Genomic DNA, 17,667 nt, shown 5'->3' with positions numbered 1-17,667 from the left:
CGATAACCTTTTAACCTCACTCACATTAAGCTATTTTTGTTATCACCTTTTCCAAGCACTCATCAAGGACTCCTGTTATGTAACCCCAATAACATTTAAACCTCAAAATGGAAATGTTTCACATAGGAAGAGGCCTACATGGATTTGATCGCTGAGAGAAAGAAAACTCATAAATATACAGCAAAATGGTCACCCAGGGGCAAAATACAGGCTGCGTTTGAAACGCAATCAGAGAAATCTTCTTCTCTCTGTCCTTTGAGAATAATTACACTTACTGTATCTGCTGCTCAGTCTGATTCGTGTTAGCAGTTTGAGAGACAGCCAAGGCACTTGGATGAAAAGGACAGAAATTTATTGCACAATGCTTGTCTTTTCATTTGCCTTGGCCAGGCTTTCGACAGCCTCAAAAAGCTGGTAAGCTTGGATACTTTGAACAGCGTGATAAGGATCAGCTCAAGCGAGACAGACGTTAGACTAAGAAGAATCCAATTTTACATAAGGACTTTCAAAGAAGTGCGACATCTGTAATTGAAAATAGAGTACCCTGATAAAGTGATCAAAGCGGAGCGCTTGCAAAGTTAATAAAAATAAATAAAGCTTAAAGTGCAGTTCTCTTTACTGACAGAAAGGGTTTAAAGATGATGCTGTTTCATCCGTAATGCTGAGACCTGCTTTTTAATAAGGATCATAATGAGGGGTTCCCTATCTCAAAAAAAAGAAGGAAAAAAAAAGACCAGGAACAGGACAGAATTTGTTTAGGACATCCGCTCTGTTCGATGTGTACGTGTTCACGTGTATGGCTGTGAGTGCACGGAATAGATCCATTCATTCCTGATGTGGCTCTCAGCAGTCGACAGCTCTGCCAACCGTTGTCATTTTCTGGCAGGCAGATTACTCTTGGGGTGGCATTTTCACAGTTGTCAAGTGAGGATTTAATGGCCAATTATCCTCAGATAAATATATCTCTGCTGAGGAGAGGGAGCCATCGTGTGAGTGGGAGACTATTGCTTCTAATTGTGAGCTAAAGAAAGACGAAAACATGTCTGGTCAAAGCCTCCGGAGACTGGCCGACATCCTATATCCCCGCACTGCCACTTCATCATTACCCAAGATGGCAGTTGGATCCCTTAAAATAAAATCCACTGTACTGTAAATCATGTGTTATGCTTACAGCACAAAGTACACTGTCGTTGTTAAACAGGGTGTCGCCATCCTCACTTTGACCACAGCCCCGCTGTCGATTGCTTTTTCGTTTTTTTTGTCACACTGGTGTTCAAGACAGAGAAGGAAATTGCTCACTGAGGATACTGCTCAGGCCAGGATGATGACTAAAAAATGGGAATGATGGGTTTATAGAAGGAAAACATAGGAAATCAAATTTAGCACCTTACTGCTGAGATGCAGAGGCAACATTGAGGAGAAAACCAAGCAGATTTTTCTAAAACATCAAAGTCAGATTGAGTTTTTTTTTTTTACATCATGCTATGTTTTTATTAAGAAACCAAATCCTGTTTAGACTAATATACTTTTAATTCTTTGTGCGAATTTTGTTTTTTGGCACCATTTTAAGACAAGAATGTGTAGTTATTGGCTAGCACTGGCAAGCTCGGCTAGAAAAGCGCATCAGGCAGGCAGAGATGGCTGCTAATTAGTGTTAAGTGACCTGCTAAATCGCTTTTCCAACTTTATTATTTCTTAGTTAGCTGCTTAAAAATCCTTTGTAACAGCGTGTGGAATTCTGGGTAACACTGGGAATTTTGGAGCCAGTCTCCTTTGGAGGGACTGCAACTTTTTAGGCATTTCTACGTTAGCCTAATCAGCCCTTGAGGTTGCCACCTGGTAGGACTTAGTCTCTGTAGTCAGTAAGTGTAGCTAATTAGCATATTTGACAAACTGTTTCCTACCAATGAAATAAAACTTCAGGCACTTACAGGCCTTTTAAAAAGAACTTTGGCAGGTGATTGGATGAAGCCTTTTTAATGCCTCACATTTGCAGTCAGTAGTCTGCTGATTGGTCTAAACCAGTTATGGCTTGGCTACAAGGACAGTTTGAGCCTGTCAAGATCGATCACCTTCTGATAATAATACCATAAATCTTGCAAGAATCTAGCTGCCAGGCAAGGTAAGGTCAAAGCACCCTAACAATAATTTTAAAGCCATTTAGTGAAACCAAAATAAAAGAGATAAGACTTGTAACTTTCTTATTCCCATTCTTCACTAAGAGCTGCATCAGTGACTCTGAAAGGGTCATGCTTATATTGGTTTTGACTTATGAACTGAGAAAAGTTTTTTCTTTTTTCTTTTTTTTTTTGAGAGAGAGGTGGCAGTGACAGAAACAGGCTGGTTGCAGGCTCCAGTATTACACAGACACACGTCTCTGTTGCTGGCAGGTTAGCGGCGTGTGGATGTCAATGGGGATCGTGGCTAACAGGCTGAGAGGCCTGCACTGACGCCACCTCAGGTTAATGACGGTGACAGTCTCAATCGCCGGGCTGGTGGAGAAGATTTAATGCTTCCCCTTTGGCACCAGGAAGTGCTGATAATGATGGTGGGTGGCATGGAGCGTGTCCCTTCTGACACCAGCAATGATTTAAACTTCTGCAGTTGTGAGCAAGTTCGTATTCACACATACACACTCATAGAAACAGAAGGACTTCCAGTTATTCTGTCCAAACTATGCCCCACCTAACCTATTGTCATTTTTTATCATTAGAAAGAAAATCCTTGACAACTGATTAATTAATCAGGTCTGAATTAACATCATAAGTCAGGTCTTGGAACTTTGGTCAGTTGGGTGAAACCTGTAACAAAATATATTAACTGTGTAAGATCACGTACTCTTTTCTTTCTTATGCACCATGTTCTTTAAACATACTATCTGTACGAATGCCTTATTGAATGGTTCTGCAACATAAAACTAGATTGTACACACTGGCACTGTAGAGAACCAACAGCAACAATATCCCAGATTCTATTATGACGGCTCTTTTGTATAGATTTAATAGGAGTAACTGGCTTTGTGACAGCAGTCTTCAATTTTTGTGCAGCCTTTTGGTGGTAACAAGCTACATTGCTAACCAGCTATCAGATACAACCATGTGCAATGACCTGTGCTACACATGTCACAATCTAAGCTTGTCAAACCAGGAACCAGACATATTCTATGCATATAGCTCATTATTTTTGGATAGTTACATGCAATTCGGTGGTGTTTAAAAAAAAGGCTAATTACAAGTCATCTTTAGGTTGTCACATTGCATGTCAATTTAAAGTAAAATTTGACTTATTAAGGGACTTTTCTGTCAATTATTGAACATTGCCTGGCACTGTTATGCTAACATTAGCTAAAGGTACTGTCATTCATTAAGCATGATATTTTGAACTCTCAGTGGTGTCGATCCTAATGGCCACTCCCAAAACACTCCCAGAGAAAGCACACTCAAGAAAACATAAATAGTATTTCTATGAACGTGACATCATGCAATGATGACATATTTACCTCTAAAAGTATCACCCAGCCTGAAACACTCTGGCACAGGTGATGTGTGAGCTCATCCTACCTGCTGATGCAAAGTAACCAGAGTGTAAATGATCAAAATTAAACTGAACATTTTCCCTCTCTGTTGCTACATTGTTCACACTTACCATCACTACTTCAGCTCTTTAAATCGAGCCTTTCCTTGTCGTTCCCTGCTATTCTCCGTTTCCTCATCTTTCCTGCCTCCACTCTTTATATTTACATTATCGTCATTGACATTGTAATGATTGGTGTGATTATGCATGCAGACGGGGCTGTGAACGGGTGTGTTGACACGGTGTTGACAGGCTGGCACGGTCACATCTCTCCCACTGTCTCAGGTGGGAGCTCTGGTTATGCACAGTCTTCATTTAGATTCGATTACAGTGATGCACGCCTTATGGGTGTCACTTCTCTTCCGCTTCACAATTTAAGGAGAGAGAATGGGCAGTAATTGTGCTACCTGGGTGCTGAAGCCCTGGTGGCAAATCAAGCAGCGGGTGCGTAGTGGCATATTGTCTGGCTGCTGTTCCCCAGCTCATTTATTTGCCTCCAGTTGTCAACGTGGGAATATCACTGTGTGCAAATTAGCTAGCTGGGCCTTCAAGGAGCCACGCTGCCTCATCCCGCCCACTCTGCCCGAGTGATGCCTGTTATGTCCAATTACACACTCGGTAGCCATGATTAGCGCATTTAACTAGCAGCACCAGCTTGAGCACCCATGCACACGCACTCATAAAGGAAACGTACGCGTATGGCACAAACTGACACGCAAAAGATACACAGCCTCATTCGCATCTGCTTCATTACCCACGATCCCGCTCACAGCAAGTATGGTGTAGTGTCTCCTCTGGGTTTTCATCTTCCTTAAGCTTCCTAGGGGCCCTCATGATGTGCACCACAAAGCTGAGAGAAGCTATCCACTCATAAGTGAAAAGCTATATAGATAAAATACATTTTAGATACCTTGTCATGCACATTAGCTTATCTTAAAGGCAATGCAGATGAGCACAGATGTCACACTTACAAACAATACTATTATGTGACACATGCCACTTTGACACATATTCCCAAAGTAAGGGAATCTGCTGGGAACATAAAGATCACAGTTTCTTCTCTAGTCAACAGAGTGAATTCTCATCTTACCTTCTCCAAAGCCTTTGGGTATTGCATATTGCAAATAGCCTACAGCAGTGCAGTTATGTGGAACAGAATAGAAAAGCATGCTGGTTTTGGTTGGTTAAAAATGAAACGTGAGCTCTGTAGCGTTTACTGTCGTACAGTTGTTGTTATTTCAGTCTGTAGATATTTGCGGCACATCCCTCGACATGGTCCGACCAAAGAAGCAGCATTACTCAGGCTCTGGCCACATGTGAGCCGCACATTACGACAAGCTACGCTGGCCTCTGACCACCCCTGCTCTTAAACTGCGCTGAAAACAAAAGGAGACGGAGGGTTCAAAGTGGTGTCTGTTTTGTGTGTAGTCATGGTGGCCATGGTTGGATGCTTTCATCATATCTCTCAGTGATGCCACAGTGCCTGGAGGGGGTGATGTCACCACAAGGTCAATGTCAAATATGAAAGAGGTAGTCACGGCTGCCAAGGACTTGTGGGAAGAGACAAATTTAACCAGAAGTGTCCTGAGATTGGAGGGAACCAGGCACCATGTGGCACATTTGCCTATGCGCCTCCACATCAGGCCTGCATACTGTCAGCCAACCGTAGGCCTCAAGGTCTGGGGATGCAGATAGTCAACCACATGCTTCCGTTTATGTCTCTGTCACTCTTTGTCTCTTCTCTCGGTCTATCTGGAACGCAGTCAAATGGACAAAGCGCGCTGCGAACAAAGAGAGCATTGGTATCCTCAGTACGACGCTTACTGCTCGGAGCAGCTGTGGAAATGTCAAACAGGGCTGAGATGAGAGAAGTGTTGCGAGTGGGATGAAACTGCTGACACCTCATTTCCTTTCATTCCCAGTTCTGAAGCTACTTTTGTCACAGAATGTTTTATATATGTGTAGGCCCTATCTCTCGTCACTTGTGCTTTTCACCCGACATCAACCATAGAAACACAACACATGCTATCACGCGAACGGCTCCTTGTGAGCCATTTGTTCTGCCGTGGCAGCGTGCTCTTTGTTTGAACCTATACCGTCTGTTTCTCTCAAAATTTACTTTTCAGAGGGAGTACAGAGGGAGACGCTGTTATTCAGACTGGCTGAAGGTTTTTCTGCGCAAGTGTGTTGTGATTGCTGTCTCTACTATCACTATTCTTTTCTTCCTGAAATGTAAATCTCATGTTTTAAAGATTCCTTTAATGGGAATCAAAGTCTAAATATTTCAATACAGCTATTTTATTATTCAGGAGACTCACAGGCATTTCCAGCCATCTGACTGTGAGAAATCCATGTGCCTCACGTCTTAGCGGTGCAGGTACATGGCTTCAGCTGGCAATATTACAAGGATTAGCATGGCATATGAAATATTTAGTGGATTTCTTCTCCCCTCCCTCTAAAACCTAATAAATCAAATGACTGCCAAATGTCATTAAAGTGATGGTCTTTGACTGGGTAGGAGTGAGTCCCTTTTCATATTCAAATTTGGGGTGGAAGAAATGAAAGAGCAGAAAGGTTACTTGGCTTTAGCTGACAACCCCCAGTGCCCCTGATGCTGGTGGGTGAAGACTTGAAGAAGGGCAGATGGAAGGAGGAAGACGGAGTTGCGGGGCACTGTGACAGAGAAAGTATTGTCTGATGTGCCAGCCGGGCGTCATTGTGGCATTGGTCTCCTGTTGGTGCAGGCAGGGTGTCTGGCCTGCTGTTTTGATTAGTCTGAGATTTTCTTTTTTTTCCCACTTTCCTTCTCTTTTTTTGGGCGAGGTGTCACCTCGCAGTGGATCACAGGCAGGGGCGAGTGAGACAACCAGCTGTCTCTGTCACCAACTGTCACTGGCATTGTCTGTCCTTCCTTACTGGCTGAACAGATGACGGACATTTGAATGGCAGGCACCATTCTGCTCCCCCTCACATCTTCCCCAAACCCAGCATACAGAGGAATCATCGATATTCATCCCCTCGCCCACTCTCAGCCTCCCTTTCTGTGTTTTGAGTCATTCATATGTAAACTCGGAGATAAAACATATGGTGCTAATTTGCAACAAATCAACAGTGACCCAGGCTGACTCTCTACTCCGGATATTCAGTGAGAGTTACTAGACGCCCAGCACCTGTCTGTGTTTGAAGCTTTGCCTTATTCATTACCAAAGTGTGTTGGCAAAGAGTGTCAACAAAGGCACAGCAGGCCTATAATATGTATTCTTCCCACAAGGTGACATCATGATGTAAATTATCAAAGAAAACTGATTTTGTGTAACACGCCGAGGCTGTCTAATTCCATTGGCACTGGTCTCACGAGACGATTTGAAAAGAAAATTATAATAGATACACAAGACACAGTTTGTTATCTTAACTCCAAAGGGAAATCAGCTTCAAAATCAACGTGAACTCAATGAATGGCAGCTGTCCTCACGTCGACACCTAATCAGGAATGACAACACTGATCTAAGATGGATACAACGAGCCAAACAAACTTTGATTTCATTCCGCTTACATCACTGGAACCACTCGTAAGGTCACAACATAAGGTATCAGATTGGGAGACATCATGAAAAACACAGCCATGTTAAAAGGAAACAGCGTTGACAAAGTTAATATCCATTATGCATCAAATTGATAATGTTAATTTTGAATAAGTCAGAGGTGTGAAATATTCATGTGGAGCTGTCCAAAGTTTTTTTTAAGTTCCTTTTCTCTCCTCCTTCTTCTTCTCTTCATGTTGACTTGACTTTCTTCTCCATTAATTATCATGCCCAGGAGGTTTTTCAGTGAGAGGAGCAGCCATCAGGCTGAATCATCTTGACAAGGCGGCATGGCCCAATTACACCAGTGCTCCGCAGGGCTTTGATGTGGCGGAAAAGCAGAGAGATAGGGGCAAATTGCACAGCCATATTATGGTAATGATCTGATTTAATCCTGTCACTAAACTTTATGTAGCTTGTTTAAAGAAGATGCTAACGCTAATTACAGAGGTGCACAGAGGTGCAGGGTGGGATCGGGTGGAGAAGGCTGAGCCGAGGGGCTTGTGGCTGTGGTGCTGCTGCCGGGGCTGGTGGGAGTTTTCCGTCTACAAAGTGCAGCTCATAAATGTTGTAAATGAAAATGAGACAAAGTGGACTTATTTCTGTTTAATTATAGATCCAGCACAGGTGAAAAGGTCAGGAGTACAGGGGGGCATGTGTGTAAGCTCGAAACCTGTTGGGCTACTGTTGTTAATTAACACATCTGAGGATGGGAGGTAGGGTAGTTTTGAGAGAACGGGAAAGAGAATGAGACAAGAGGAAAGGAGGAAAAGGGGAGGGGGTTGTAGAGGGGTGTTACAAGGAACGCACGATAATATCAGCCTGTAATTAACTTGTCAGTTCAATTACAGCCCTTCAGATTGGAATTGTCTTGGGTTATGGCGCCGGGCCCTGTCTGTATGGTTAATTAGTCTGACGAGTAGCCACCGTGCTCCTCTCCGCTCTCCGCACTGTCACGCCTGCAGCAACTTGGTTTATTGTTCCTGATGATTGACTAGCATGGAGCGAAGAGGGGATCAAACTTAAGAGAAGGAGCATGACTGATCAGCAGTCAGAGGTAAGCCGACTCTATACTTTCCCCTATTATATTTTAATGGCTGCTCTTACTTTAAACTCTTTGCTTTCTTTTTTTCATCAGTTATTAATGTCTGCGGAAAATGTATTATGACTCAGAATGTATCTGAAATAAGCTCAAGTTGATGTTATCTTCAAACAGGGGGAGAGACATGAGCGGCAGCATCACTGCTGGCTGGTTAAACCTCACCACCGCTGGCTTGTCCAATAGAAAAGGTTTGACTAACCTTTATGTGAACTCACCTGTAAACCACCCACAAATGCAGATGACATTAAAGGAAAAACTATAAAAAAAATCAAATCAAAAGAAAAATAAAGCATTACTAATAGAGCCATATTGAAGGTTTCTTAAGATGTTTTTCTTATTTGTCAGACCACAAGCCATTAGTGCCAGTGGAGATATGAAAGCGAATAAAAATATCACACTGACAAATTGCAGACTAGAGAGCAGCCACAAAGCATCCTTGTAGGAACACACTTATCTTTGATACTGTCTGTTATATTCATAAGGTAAACCATGTATATATCAATAGCCAGAAAAAAGTAAACATAATTATCTGTTTGCATTATACTGAGAGGGGGGATCAAAGATATTTGGCATTCTTAGATACGTTTTTAAACTTTTTAAATCCAAGTGAAGTGCTATAAATATACATTAGAAAAGATAGTTCCAGTGTCTGGTTTGGTTTGTCCTCTGTGTTACCTCTCCTTCTCAGAAAAGATGAGGACATCTCCTGGGATGCTGAAGGCCTCTTTGTAAAGATTCATCACTTACACAGGCAGTTGTGTGTACTATCACAGCTCGTGGTGTAACTCTTTGAAATCTCAATCTTATGCAGAACTTGCACTTGTGAAGGACTTGTGAAGATGTGTCAGGCATTTTGACACAGGTATAATCCGCACTGGGCCAGAGTGGATTGGTGTATTTTGTCAGAGTCTCAGAGGAAACTTTGTCAGTTTTTCCTCCACAAGATACTAAATGCATTCATTTATTTCAAGAAACATATCCACATAGATGCTTAAATTACAGTGCTCAGATAGTCAAATTCAATTACTGTGCGTTTGTGTCTATTTGATTAGCCCTTTAGCTGTGTAGTGGGATTCATTTTTAGCAGACGTGCTAATGTGCATTCCACGATGGTATGCATAGACCAAATGCCAACTGGGTGAGAAGTGGGGCTGATCGAGAAAGGGAGCAGTGTGCAAAATCATCAACGGTGACAAAGGTTTTCATTGTTACAAACACTCAGTTTTAACAGCTGTACAAGCAAGTAGCGTAAAGATCAGCTGTTCTACATTTTTTTTTTTAAATTTTCCCTGGTAACAGTAAACAGCTACAACATTTAGATGATGGTCTGCAACACTGCGTATAGGCTCAACATAGGATCAACTCCATGCAAATGTCTTTCTTAGTAAAGCAACAATAATTTCACAGGTATCTTTTTTAAACATATTGAATAATGGAAATGAATTATTACTGTTTTGCAATACCAACAACTTTGAATTTGAACAAGGGCGAGCTGCAACTGACAAATAACTACCTTTAACTTGAATGCTCAGTGGCATAAAGCCCATGGTGGCTGTAGCTCAGGAGGAACACCAAGGTTGCTGGTTCTCTGGCTGCTCCTCTTTAAACGAACAAAGTGACAAACAAACTCCGCTGTCAACAAGTGGCATGTTGACAGAGTAATGCAGACACACCAGGGCACGAGTATGAGTGTAGACCAGGGGTCCCCAATCCCAGTCCACCAGGGCCGGTGTCCTTGCAGGTTTTAGATGTGTCCTTGATCCACCACAGCTGATTTAAATGGATAAATTACCTTCTCAATATGTCTTGAAGTTCTCCAGAGGCCTGGTAATGAACTAATCATGTGATTCAGGTGTGTTAATTCAGGGTGAGATCTAAAACCTGCAGGGACACCGGCCCTCGTGGACTAGGATTGGGGACCCCTGGTGTAGACAATGGCATAGGCCAGGGATAGGCGACTCCATATCTCGAGTGCCGGTGTCCTGCAGGTTTCAGATTTGTCCTTGATCAATCACAGCTGATTTAAATGGCTAAATGACCTCCTCTGCATTTCTTGAAGTTCTCCAGAGGCCTGGTAATAAAGTAATCATTTGATTCAGGTGTGTAACCCAGGGTGAGATCTAAAAGCTGCAGGATGCTGGCACTCGAGGCCTGGAGTTGTCTACACCTGGCATAGGCTATGCCATAAGCGCTGCAGAGATTTAGCACCAGGCCTAAATCAAGCTTAAGAGTATGATGTTGTCAGGGCTCTTTGGAGGCCATACCATCTGCTATAATACTTTTTTATCTTGTTGCTCAAGCTGCTTCTTTGTAACTCTACTTGTGTGACTGTATATCTGTGTGGTGGGGCGTGGTCTATGGTGCCGCTGCAGGGGAGGCGCACCTGAGCAGCATCCGCAATGACGCCTTGCCAGCTTATAGTGTGAGCTAGCTCCTGAGCTCTTGTTGTTGTTGTAGAAGTGTTCAGCTGCCAGCTGGAAAGCTGCAGCTGTGCGTGTAACGTGACAGGAACCGGTAAATAAAAGAATAAAGATGTTGGAAACGTCATTCGGTCTGCCGTGGTTCTAATATAATCTGGAATCAATGGATAAGGAAATAAAAAAAAAAAAAAATGAAAGTGCCAAAAAACTTTGTGCACTGTATATATTTTAGACTAATAAATTCAACAAAAAGAACAGTGACTGACAAAGATACTGCATTCAAGAGTTACGCTCTGAACTGGGGTAAATCAAACATGTCTTTATAATACAAATTTGGAGTGACCTTGATATGTATATGTAAGGGGCTGTTCTGAAGTATTGGTAGCATGACTAAAATGGCCATTAAAGGGAGAACATTAGTTCTTAAATCCAATTCAAACAGCTGACACATGATTACACATTTCACCATACTTCATCAGTTTGAACTCTCTGCAAAAGATTTACAGATTAATAGACTGCAGTCACTGTGGAGTTGCTGGTGATAAAAAATAGCAGTTACACCCTTGTACAAAAACATTGTTCTTCTGTGAGCATCTGCCATAAGAATATGTCATCCACTTGAGGTTCTGCTGTCCCGGTCACTGAAGAAGTCTTGGCGATGAGGGGCAGGGGTGGTGGTTGCAGAAAGTCATGATGAGGCTTCCTCTCTGCCTTGTTCTCCTACATGTATCTGTCAGCTTGTGGCCTTCAGAAGTCAAGCCCAGAAGGCCCTCTGGGGCTCGTTGTATCTGACACTGTCATTACTGGACAACGTACAAATGTTGTGGTTTACAAGACTGAAAACAAAAAGGAATTGTGTTTCTTTTTCTCATTTCAGAGCGGCAGAGAGTGTGATTGTGCACATAAGAGAAGTGATCCATTAAAAAATGGCTGACCTATTAATCAAATCTGGCAACAGCGAGTAAATGAAGAAAGGCTTGTTGAGTCTCAAATCCAAGAAAGGATTTATGATTTTACTGCCTGCCATTGCACAGTATGTTTAAAGAGTTCATGGTTTTTCTTTCTCTTTTTTTTTGATGATTCTTTTCTTTTTTGTTTTATTTGTTTATATCTGTCTCTGCCTTACATTAAAAAAAAAAAAGTAAGATCGATTTGATAGAGTGATGATAATCAGATTGGTCTGGTTCTGATATAGTGTAAATGACATCACCAATGTAGAATGCACATTTCGTGGATAAGTTGGCATGCAAAACCTCTGTTGCAAGAAGGCTAAATTCAAATGAGCTCTGTTATCAAGCTTCTCCATGGTGACTTGCCACTGGCTGTACTGCTAGCATGGCCATTATCCAATAGCGCAAAGCCTTTGATCAGTTATAACCAATACTGTGGCAGCATCACGGGCCAAACTGAGGTTTGTACCATTCTTTTCCATTTTGCAACTTGTTTACAAGATACCGAGGAGCCTCTTCCCTCTTTGTAGCTGTCAGTCTGTTTAATTATCATTGACAGCACAGTTTGGCCCACAACACTTGGGACATGTCTTCAAAATGCGATGAAGACAACACGTTGGAAAATTCTGAAACTGCAAGGGGCTGGGTTAAAAGCCAAAATTAGTCTGACAATTACTTTGTGTTACAGTGCTGTTAAGCCCACGCACAAAAACAAAAGGTACTCAACTGATTAAAGTATTACCCTTTTTTCTACTCCCTGGAAGGATCAAACATAGACGTTCAGCCAGTTTCTTTTAGTGCTGCCATAAAAGTGTCCATTCCCACAAAGACATGTGAGGGGATGATGTGAGCGCTGGAGAAGCACGTTTGAAGACCACAGCATCATTATGTGCATGAACCAAATGTGAGCTGCACATGAAATAGTCAATGGCATTTGACCCCCTTTCCATTGGTCCAGTACCTTTAGACGTACTGTCTCGATTAGGACTTGAATGCATTGCTTTTAAATAAAATATTACAATACAAATAGTTAAGGAACGAATCTGGATAAAAATCTTGTTCAAAGATAAGTCTGTTCTCATGTCTTGCTCGTGTAATAGTGTAGTGTACTCATATCAAAAAGTTATCCTAAAGAGAGTAAAAAGACAATCATAAAGTTGTCACAGTTCACAAACTGTGCAGAGCTTCTTTATGAGATGACGCCACAAATACCAAATCTGTCTGTTATTGCAAGTGACATTGTCATTATGCACTGACACAGCATCCCTGCTCTAGTGGGGCATAAAAATGTCCTACTAAACCAGCAACATAAACACGCTGATAAATTACATTTATATGCCATCAAGCTGCGACATTTGCTGACACCAAAAATGTTTCTCCAGATCTGCAGAGGCGATGGTTCTCATTATCCAGCTGAGGAGTGAGCACCGCTGAGTTGTTAATGAAAAATACACAGACAGTGACCTTTGTAAAGTCTCCCTGCAAATGACAGAGTTAACAAACTCCAGTCAGGGAGCAGTGAAAACTAGAAGCAGAAGGAGATGGCCTTGCTGCTCAGGATATACTGAAAGAATTCAACATTTAATCTGTCTGAATCGTCAGGTTATCGTGTTGGATGGACGATGATGGGGTCAGAAAGGTCACAGTGGTTGCTAACTCATGTGTCTGCTCCAGAAATCACAGCTGCAGAGGGGAAAGAAAAAAACAACAAAAAGAAAAAAAAAACCCTCAGGCCTGAGCTCTGCCCAGGCACTGGGGGAGTTGGAACAAGTCAAAAGACGACAGTTTGATTCCACAACGAGTGTGCAGGAATTTCTATAACAGCTAATGTCTTAATTAGCCCATAAGAAATAATAGAGCCCAGGACTAAAACGCAGCCCGCCAAATCATGACAAAATGGCAGTAATGGTTCACTTGGATTCCTAAAAAACATGCAACTCATTAAGCATTAGGGTAACAGGCTAATTTCCTATTTTGCAGACAAGGTTTTATAGGGAAAAATCAAATGCAAAATGTTATTAAACATAGGTGTGTCCAGCAGACAGCACATAAAAATGATATTTTGTTTCCTTTTATGTATCCAGATATGCAAGCTAGTATTCTTGTGGTATTATTGTACAACTGTAAAGGCGCATTGGAAAACAATTAGAGGATTTACTGCCAAGTATCAAATTAAACCGCCTGTGACCTCTGGGTTCACTCAGTCGTTTTCATAAATCCTTGCTTGGACTGATTTATTGAAAGACCTTAAGACGGGTAACCAGACGAACTGTGAATTTGCTGAGTTGATGATGGCACTGTGTTTTATATACCCCAGCCTATTAGGCTCCTTTGGAGCTTAGCTGATCACTGCTGATGAAAGGGTCAACACAATGACAGTTGCAATATGAGATGCAATCAGCCTTGGGGCCATTAATGCTGAGGTAATCATCCTTTATAGTGGTACCAGTTTATAAAAGATGAACACAGCATTGCCAGCAGACGGTGAAAAAGGATTATTTTGAATGCACTCAACTCTAACAAGACATGGGTGGAACTCACAATACCAGAATAGTATGGATCATGTCAGATGTGTCCTTAATCTCATACAGTTCCCTAAAATTGCTTTAAAGCTGTCTTTGTGCTGTCTAGTTTTAATCAAATCCATCCATCTGGAGAACCGAGACACTTCAATAAAACGCTAAACATTATTTTTAAATCCTAGCTGACACATCCTGAGCACCAGTACTGCCTCAGAAAGTTTCACTTTGTTGAGTTGTTCTTTGCTTCACGGCAGGTGCCCTTTCTCACGCTCTCACTGAGACCATATGGGCCCGTCCAGCCTCAGCCTCAGCCTGCAACAGGCTCACTGTTTGCCAAGGCCCTGTCACACCTGAGTACAGAAGATCAAAGAGCCCTGCAGTGCCTACAACCACACAGCTGCTGCACGTGCCAAACTTCCTTCTCTGCTCCACCAGCTTTGCTTTCAGCACATGTGTTTTCAAGGTTGACCACTAATCCTCCATTTATGTGCGTTATTCAGTCTCTAGAATTTACTGGAGTGACAGCTCTGGAAACTCTCACTTATGTCATTGTGTCTTCGCTGGTGTTATCCCCTCATGTCAGTTTAATTTTCAGGCTCTTTGTCTGTTTGTTTTTGTTTGTTTGTTTCGCCTTAACTGTGGAAAGCCACATTTTGGGAGTACCACTGAAGCGAGAGCTTCTGCCATCTCCCTCGGCCAAACCATAACCAGTAAGGCATAATTGTCGTTGGGGTTTCCACTTGTAAAACAATGGCTTTGGCCTGTGATAGAGGCAGTTTTTCATACCAGCCAGCTGCAGAGAAGAGTGTTTTCTGTTTAGCACTGAATTAAAACTCCAAATTGGGACTGTCATTAGAGAATTCCACAGGGACTGCTAACGATGCAAAATGCTTACTTAAACCAAAGCGAGAGGAACCTCGGGGCCAAATAAATATTCTAGATACAGCCTCGTATCTGAGCAACAAACAAACAAACAAATTAAAAATATCACCGTCTGATTAAAAAGAAAGGGAAAGGATATTGATTAGCACTTGGCTTGCAGACTTTTTTTTTTAATTGTGTCTAACACGTATGGAGGACAACTTGAAAATAAGCTCATATTTTCTGTCCTCATCCAGCAAACAGTTTTTATGTGATCTTATTGACTTCTGCAGATGCAGGCAATCTCAGTTTACTTTTTTGTTGCCAGGACTGATTTGGAGAAAAAAAAATCACCAGATGTCCCTTTAATGCTCTAAGCCACATTAATTTCCACTGGGAAATCCTTCTTTGTCCTTTTACATCGAGTGAAATGGGGATTTATTTGTACTTTTCTATCCCCTAAATGAAACTAGCCCGAAAGAATATTATCAACTGTGTATGTAGCTCTTTTTTTTTTTTTTTTTTTTTTTTTTGGCCTGTCCCGTTTGGCTCTTTTGCCATCAGAATTGTTGTCTAAAGGCAAAGAAAGATGCCCAACGGATTTACTTTACCAAACTGACCATCCCAGCCTTGCCGTAATGCTCCATTTGATTCACCTTTTATTGTTTATTTTATTTTCACTTACTGAATACGGGACAGACTTGACTGGGGGAAAGAAGGGGAGAAAGAAAGAGGGAAAGAGAAACAGCTGAGAAGAAGGACGGGGGAGAAGGGCAAAAGACAAAAACCAACAGAACGGGCAGAGAAAAAAAAATGCATATATCAATCACCTGGATCACCTGCTGAGAAAGAAAAAAGAAAGCAAGCAGAAGAGAACAAGAGTAATAGAATAAACAACATCACAATTATATATGGGAATATGACAGTAAATACTAAATATTAAACATTATTGTGCAGCACATAAGATCAACAGAAAAGTGTGCTTTGAGGTAGGAGCCAAAAAGGGTGTAGTTTGTGGGTGTGATCACCCGTGTGTACACCTGTGAGCATGGACGCGCTTGTTTTTTGTTTTTTTAAAAGGTTCCTTCATGTAATAATCTGCTAGAGGGTGTGGGGGGCCACAGCCCCGTCCTCCAGGGCGTGAAGCAGGTGTGGAGGAGATCAAAACTCCAGACATGACTGTGTATGTAGCTCTAAATTAAGCATATTGTGCTTTGTCTTATGTTGTAGTAATGTGAGAGTAGTTTACATTGCAGTGTTTCTACTAGAAGGAATAGATACCTGATAACAGTGTGAAGACTGGATGCTAGCATTTTAAACATTTTTGACATCTGCACTTAAACACAGCAAAAATATATCCTCATATATCCTAAGGACATGAGATAATCAGCTTCATGTATTCATGTTGCACAGACACTTTAAAGAAATGAACTTTTTCATATAATCCAAACATATTCATTGCAGTGGCAATGGTAAGACTGTTTATGTAACTGTGTAACGGAGAAATACTCCAATTGCATCAATATTGTACTTATTGTCACATGTAAAATGTGGAAACAATGACAATCCTCACTCGATCTGTGCCCAGTATTTTTTATCAGATGCGGATGTACGTTTTGAATAAACTACGGTTCACTGAAAAAAGCCGCTTGCTCGCATAACTGATATTCACTGTACCATTACCAAGATGCAAGCAAGGCCACGCTTTTATTTTATGATGCAGATGTTTATCAGAAATGAGTCACAGCTCCTTGGCACTAAAAAGCTGCACTGTGATGTACCGCCGTTATTGTCTGACTGCCAGATGCGGCGGTCTCAATTTAATGATTTCATGACAACTGTTAAATCTCGGTGAAGCCGCAGTGTTAGCATATCCCCGAGGTCAGACGTGGACCACCGCTCCAGAGTTTTCCGTAAAGAGTCGCAGTCAAGATGTTGCAGTTTACTCTTGAAACAAGATATCTACTATTTGAATGAAATAATGCCTAACTGTGATTTACTTGCCCACAGCCCTGACAGCAGGATGTTTAGGATGGACTGATTTGGAAAAGGACTGGTTGTGGAGAAAGTAATAGACAATATGGTATGAATGGAATTCTTTGGATTAAAATATAAAATCAATTTCAGGTTAGACTAAGTGCCACAGCAGTATTGCCTTTTTAAAAAACTATTTAATTATCTTGCCTTTACTTGTAAGAAAACCCAGTTGAAAACATATGCTCCTCACCGACTTACAGCTGATCACTTAAAGGCTTCAAAGAATAGTTCTTCAACAGTTTTGAAAAATAACTAAGAGGCAGCATGGTCACTTTTCCGGGCCATTATTGGCAAGCCGTGCTGAGCCTGCTAAATCAAATGATGTACTATAAATCTGTGGGGTGCATATATTCTAGAGCATGTATCAATTCAAATACCACAAACCTGGCTGACAGATAGTATTTAAAAAATTTAATGCTGCTTGTAAAACATGGAGATGAAAAATGAGCATATGGTATGTTTTTTGTGGCGTCTTAATTAAACATTCTTGACCCAAACCCGAAGAGAGAAAAAAAGATTTAAATCTCTTGTTGCTTTAATTTAAAGACATGTAATGCAGTAATTTTAACCATGGATTTTACATTCCCAAAACGAGCCTTTATTGCCCTTTTTTATGAAAAT

Source organism: Astatotilapia calliptera, chromosome 1, assembly GCF_900246225.1.
Source record: "Astatotilapia calliptera chromosome 1, fAstCal1.2, whole genome shotgun sequence".
Lineage (NCBI taxonomy): Eukaryota > Metazoa > Chordata > Actinopteri > Cichliformes > Cichlidae > Astatotilapia > Astatotilapia calliptera.
Note: the sequence above shows the minus strand (reverse complement) of the source record.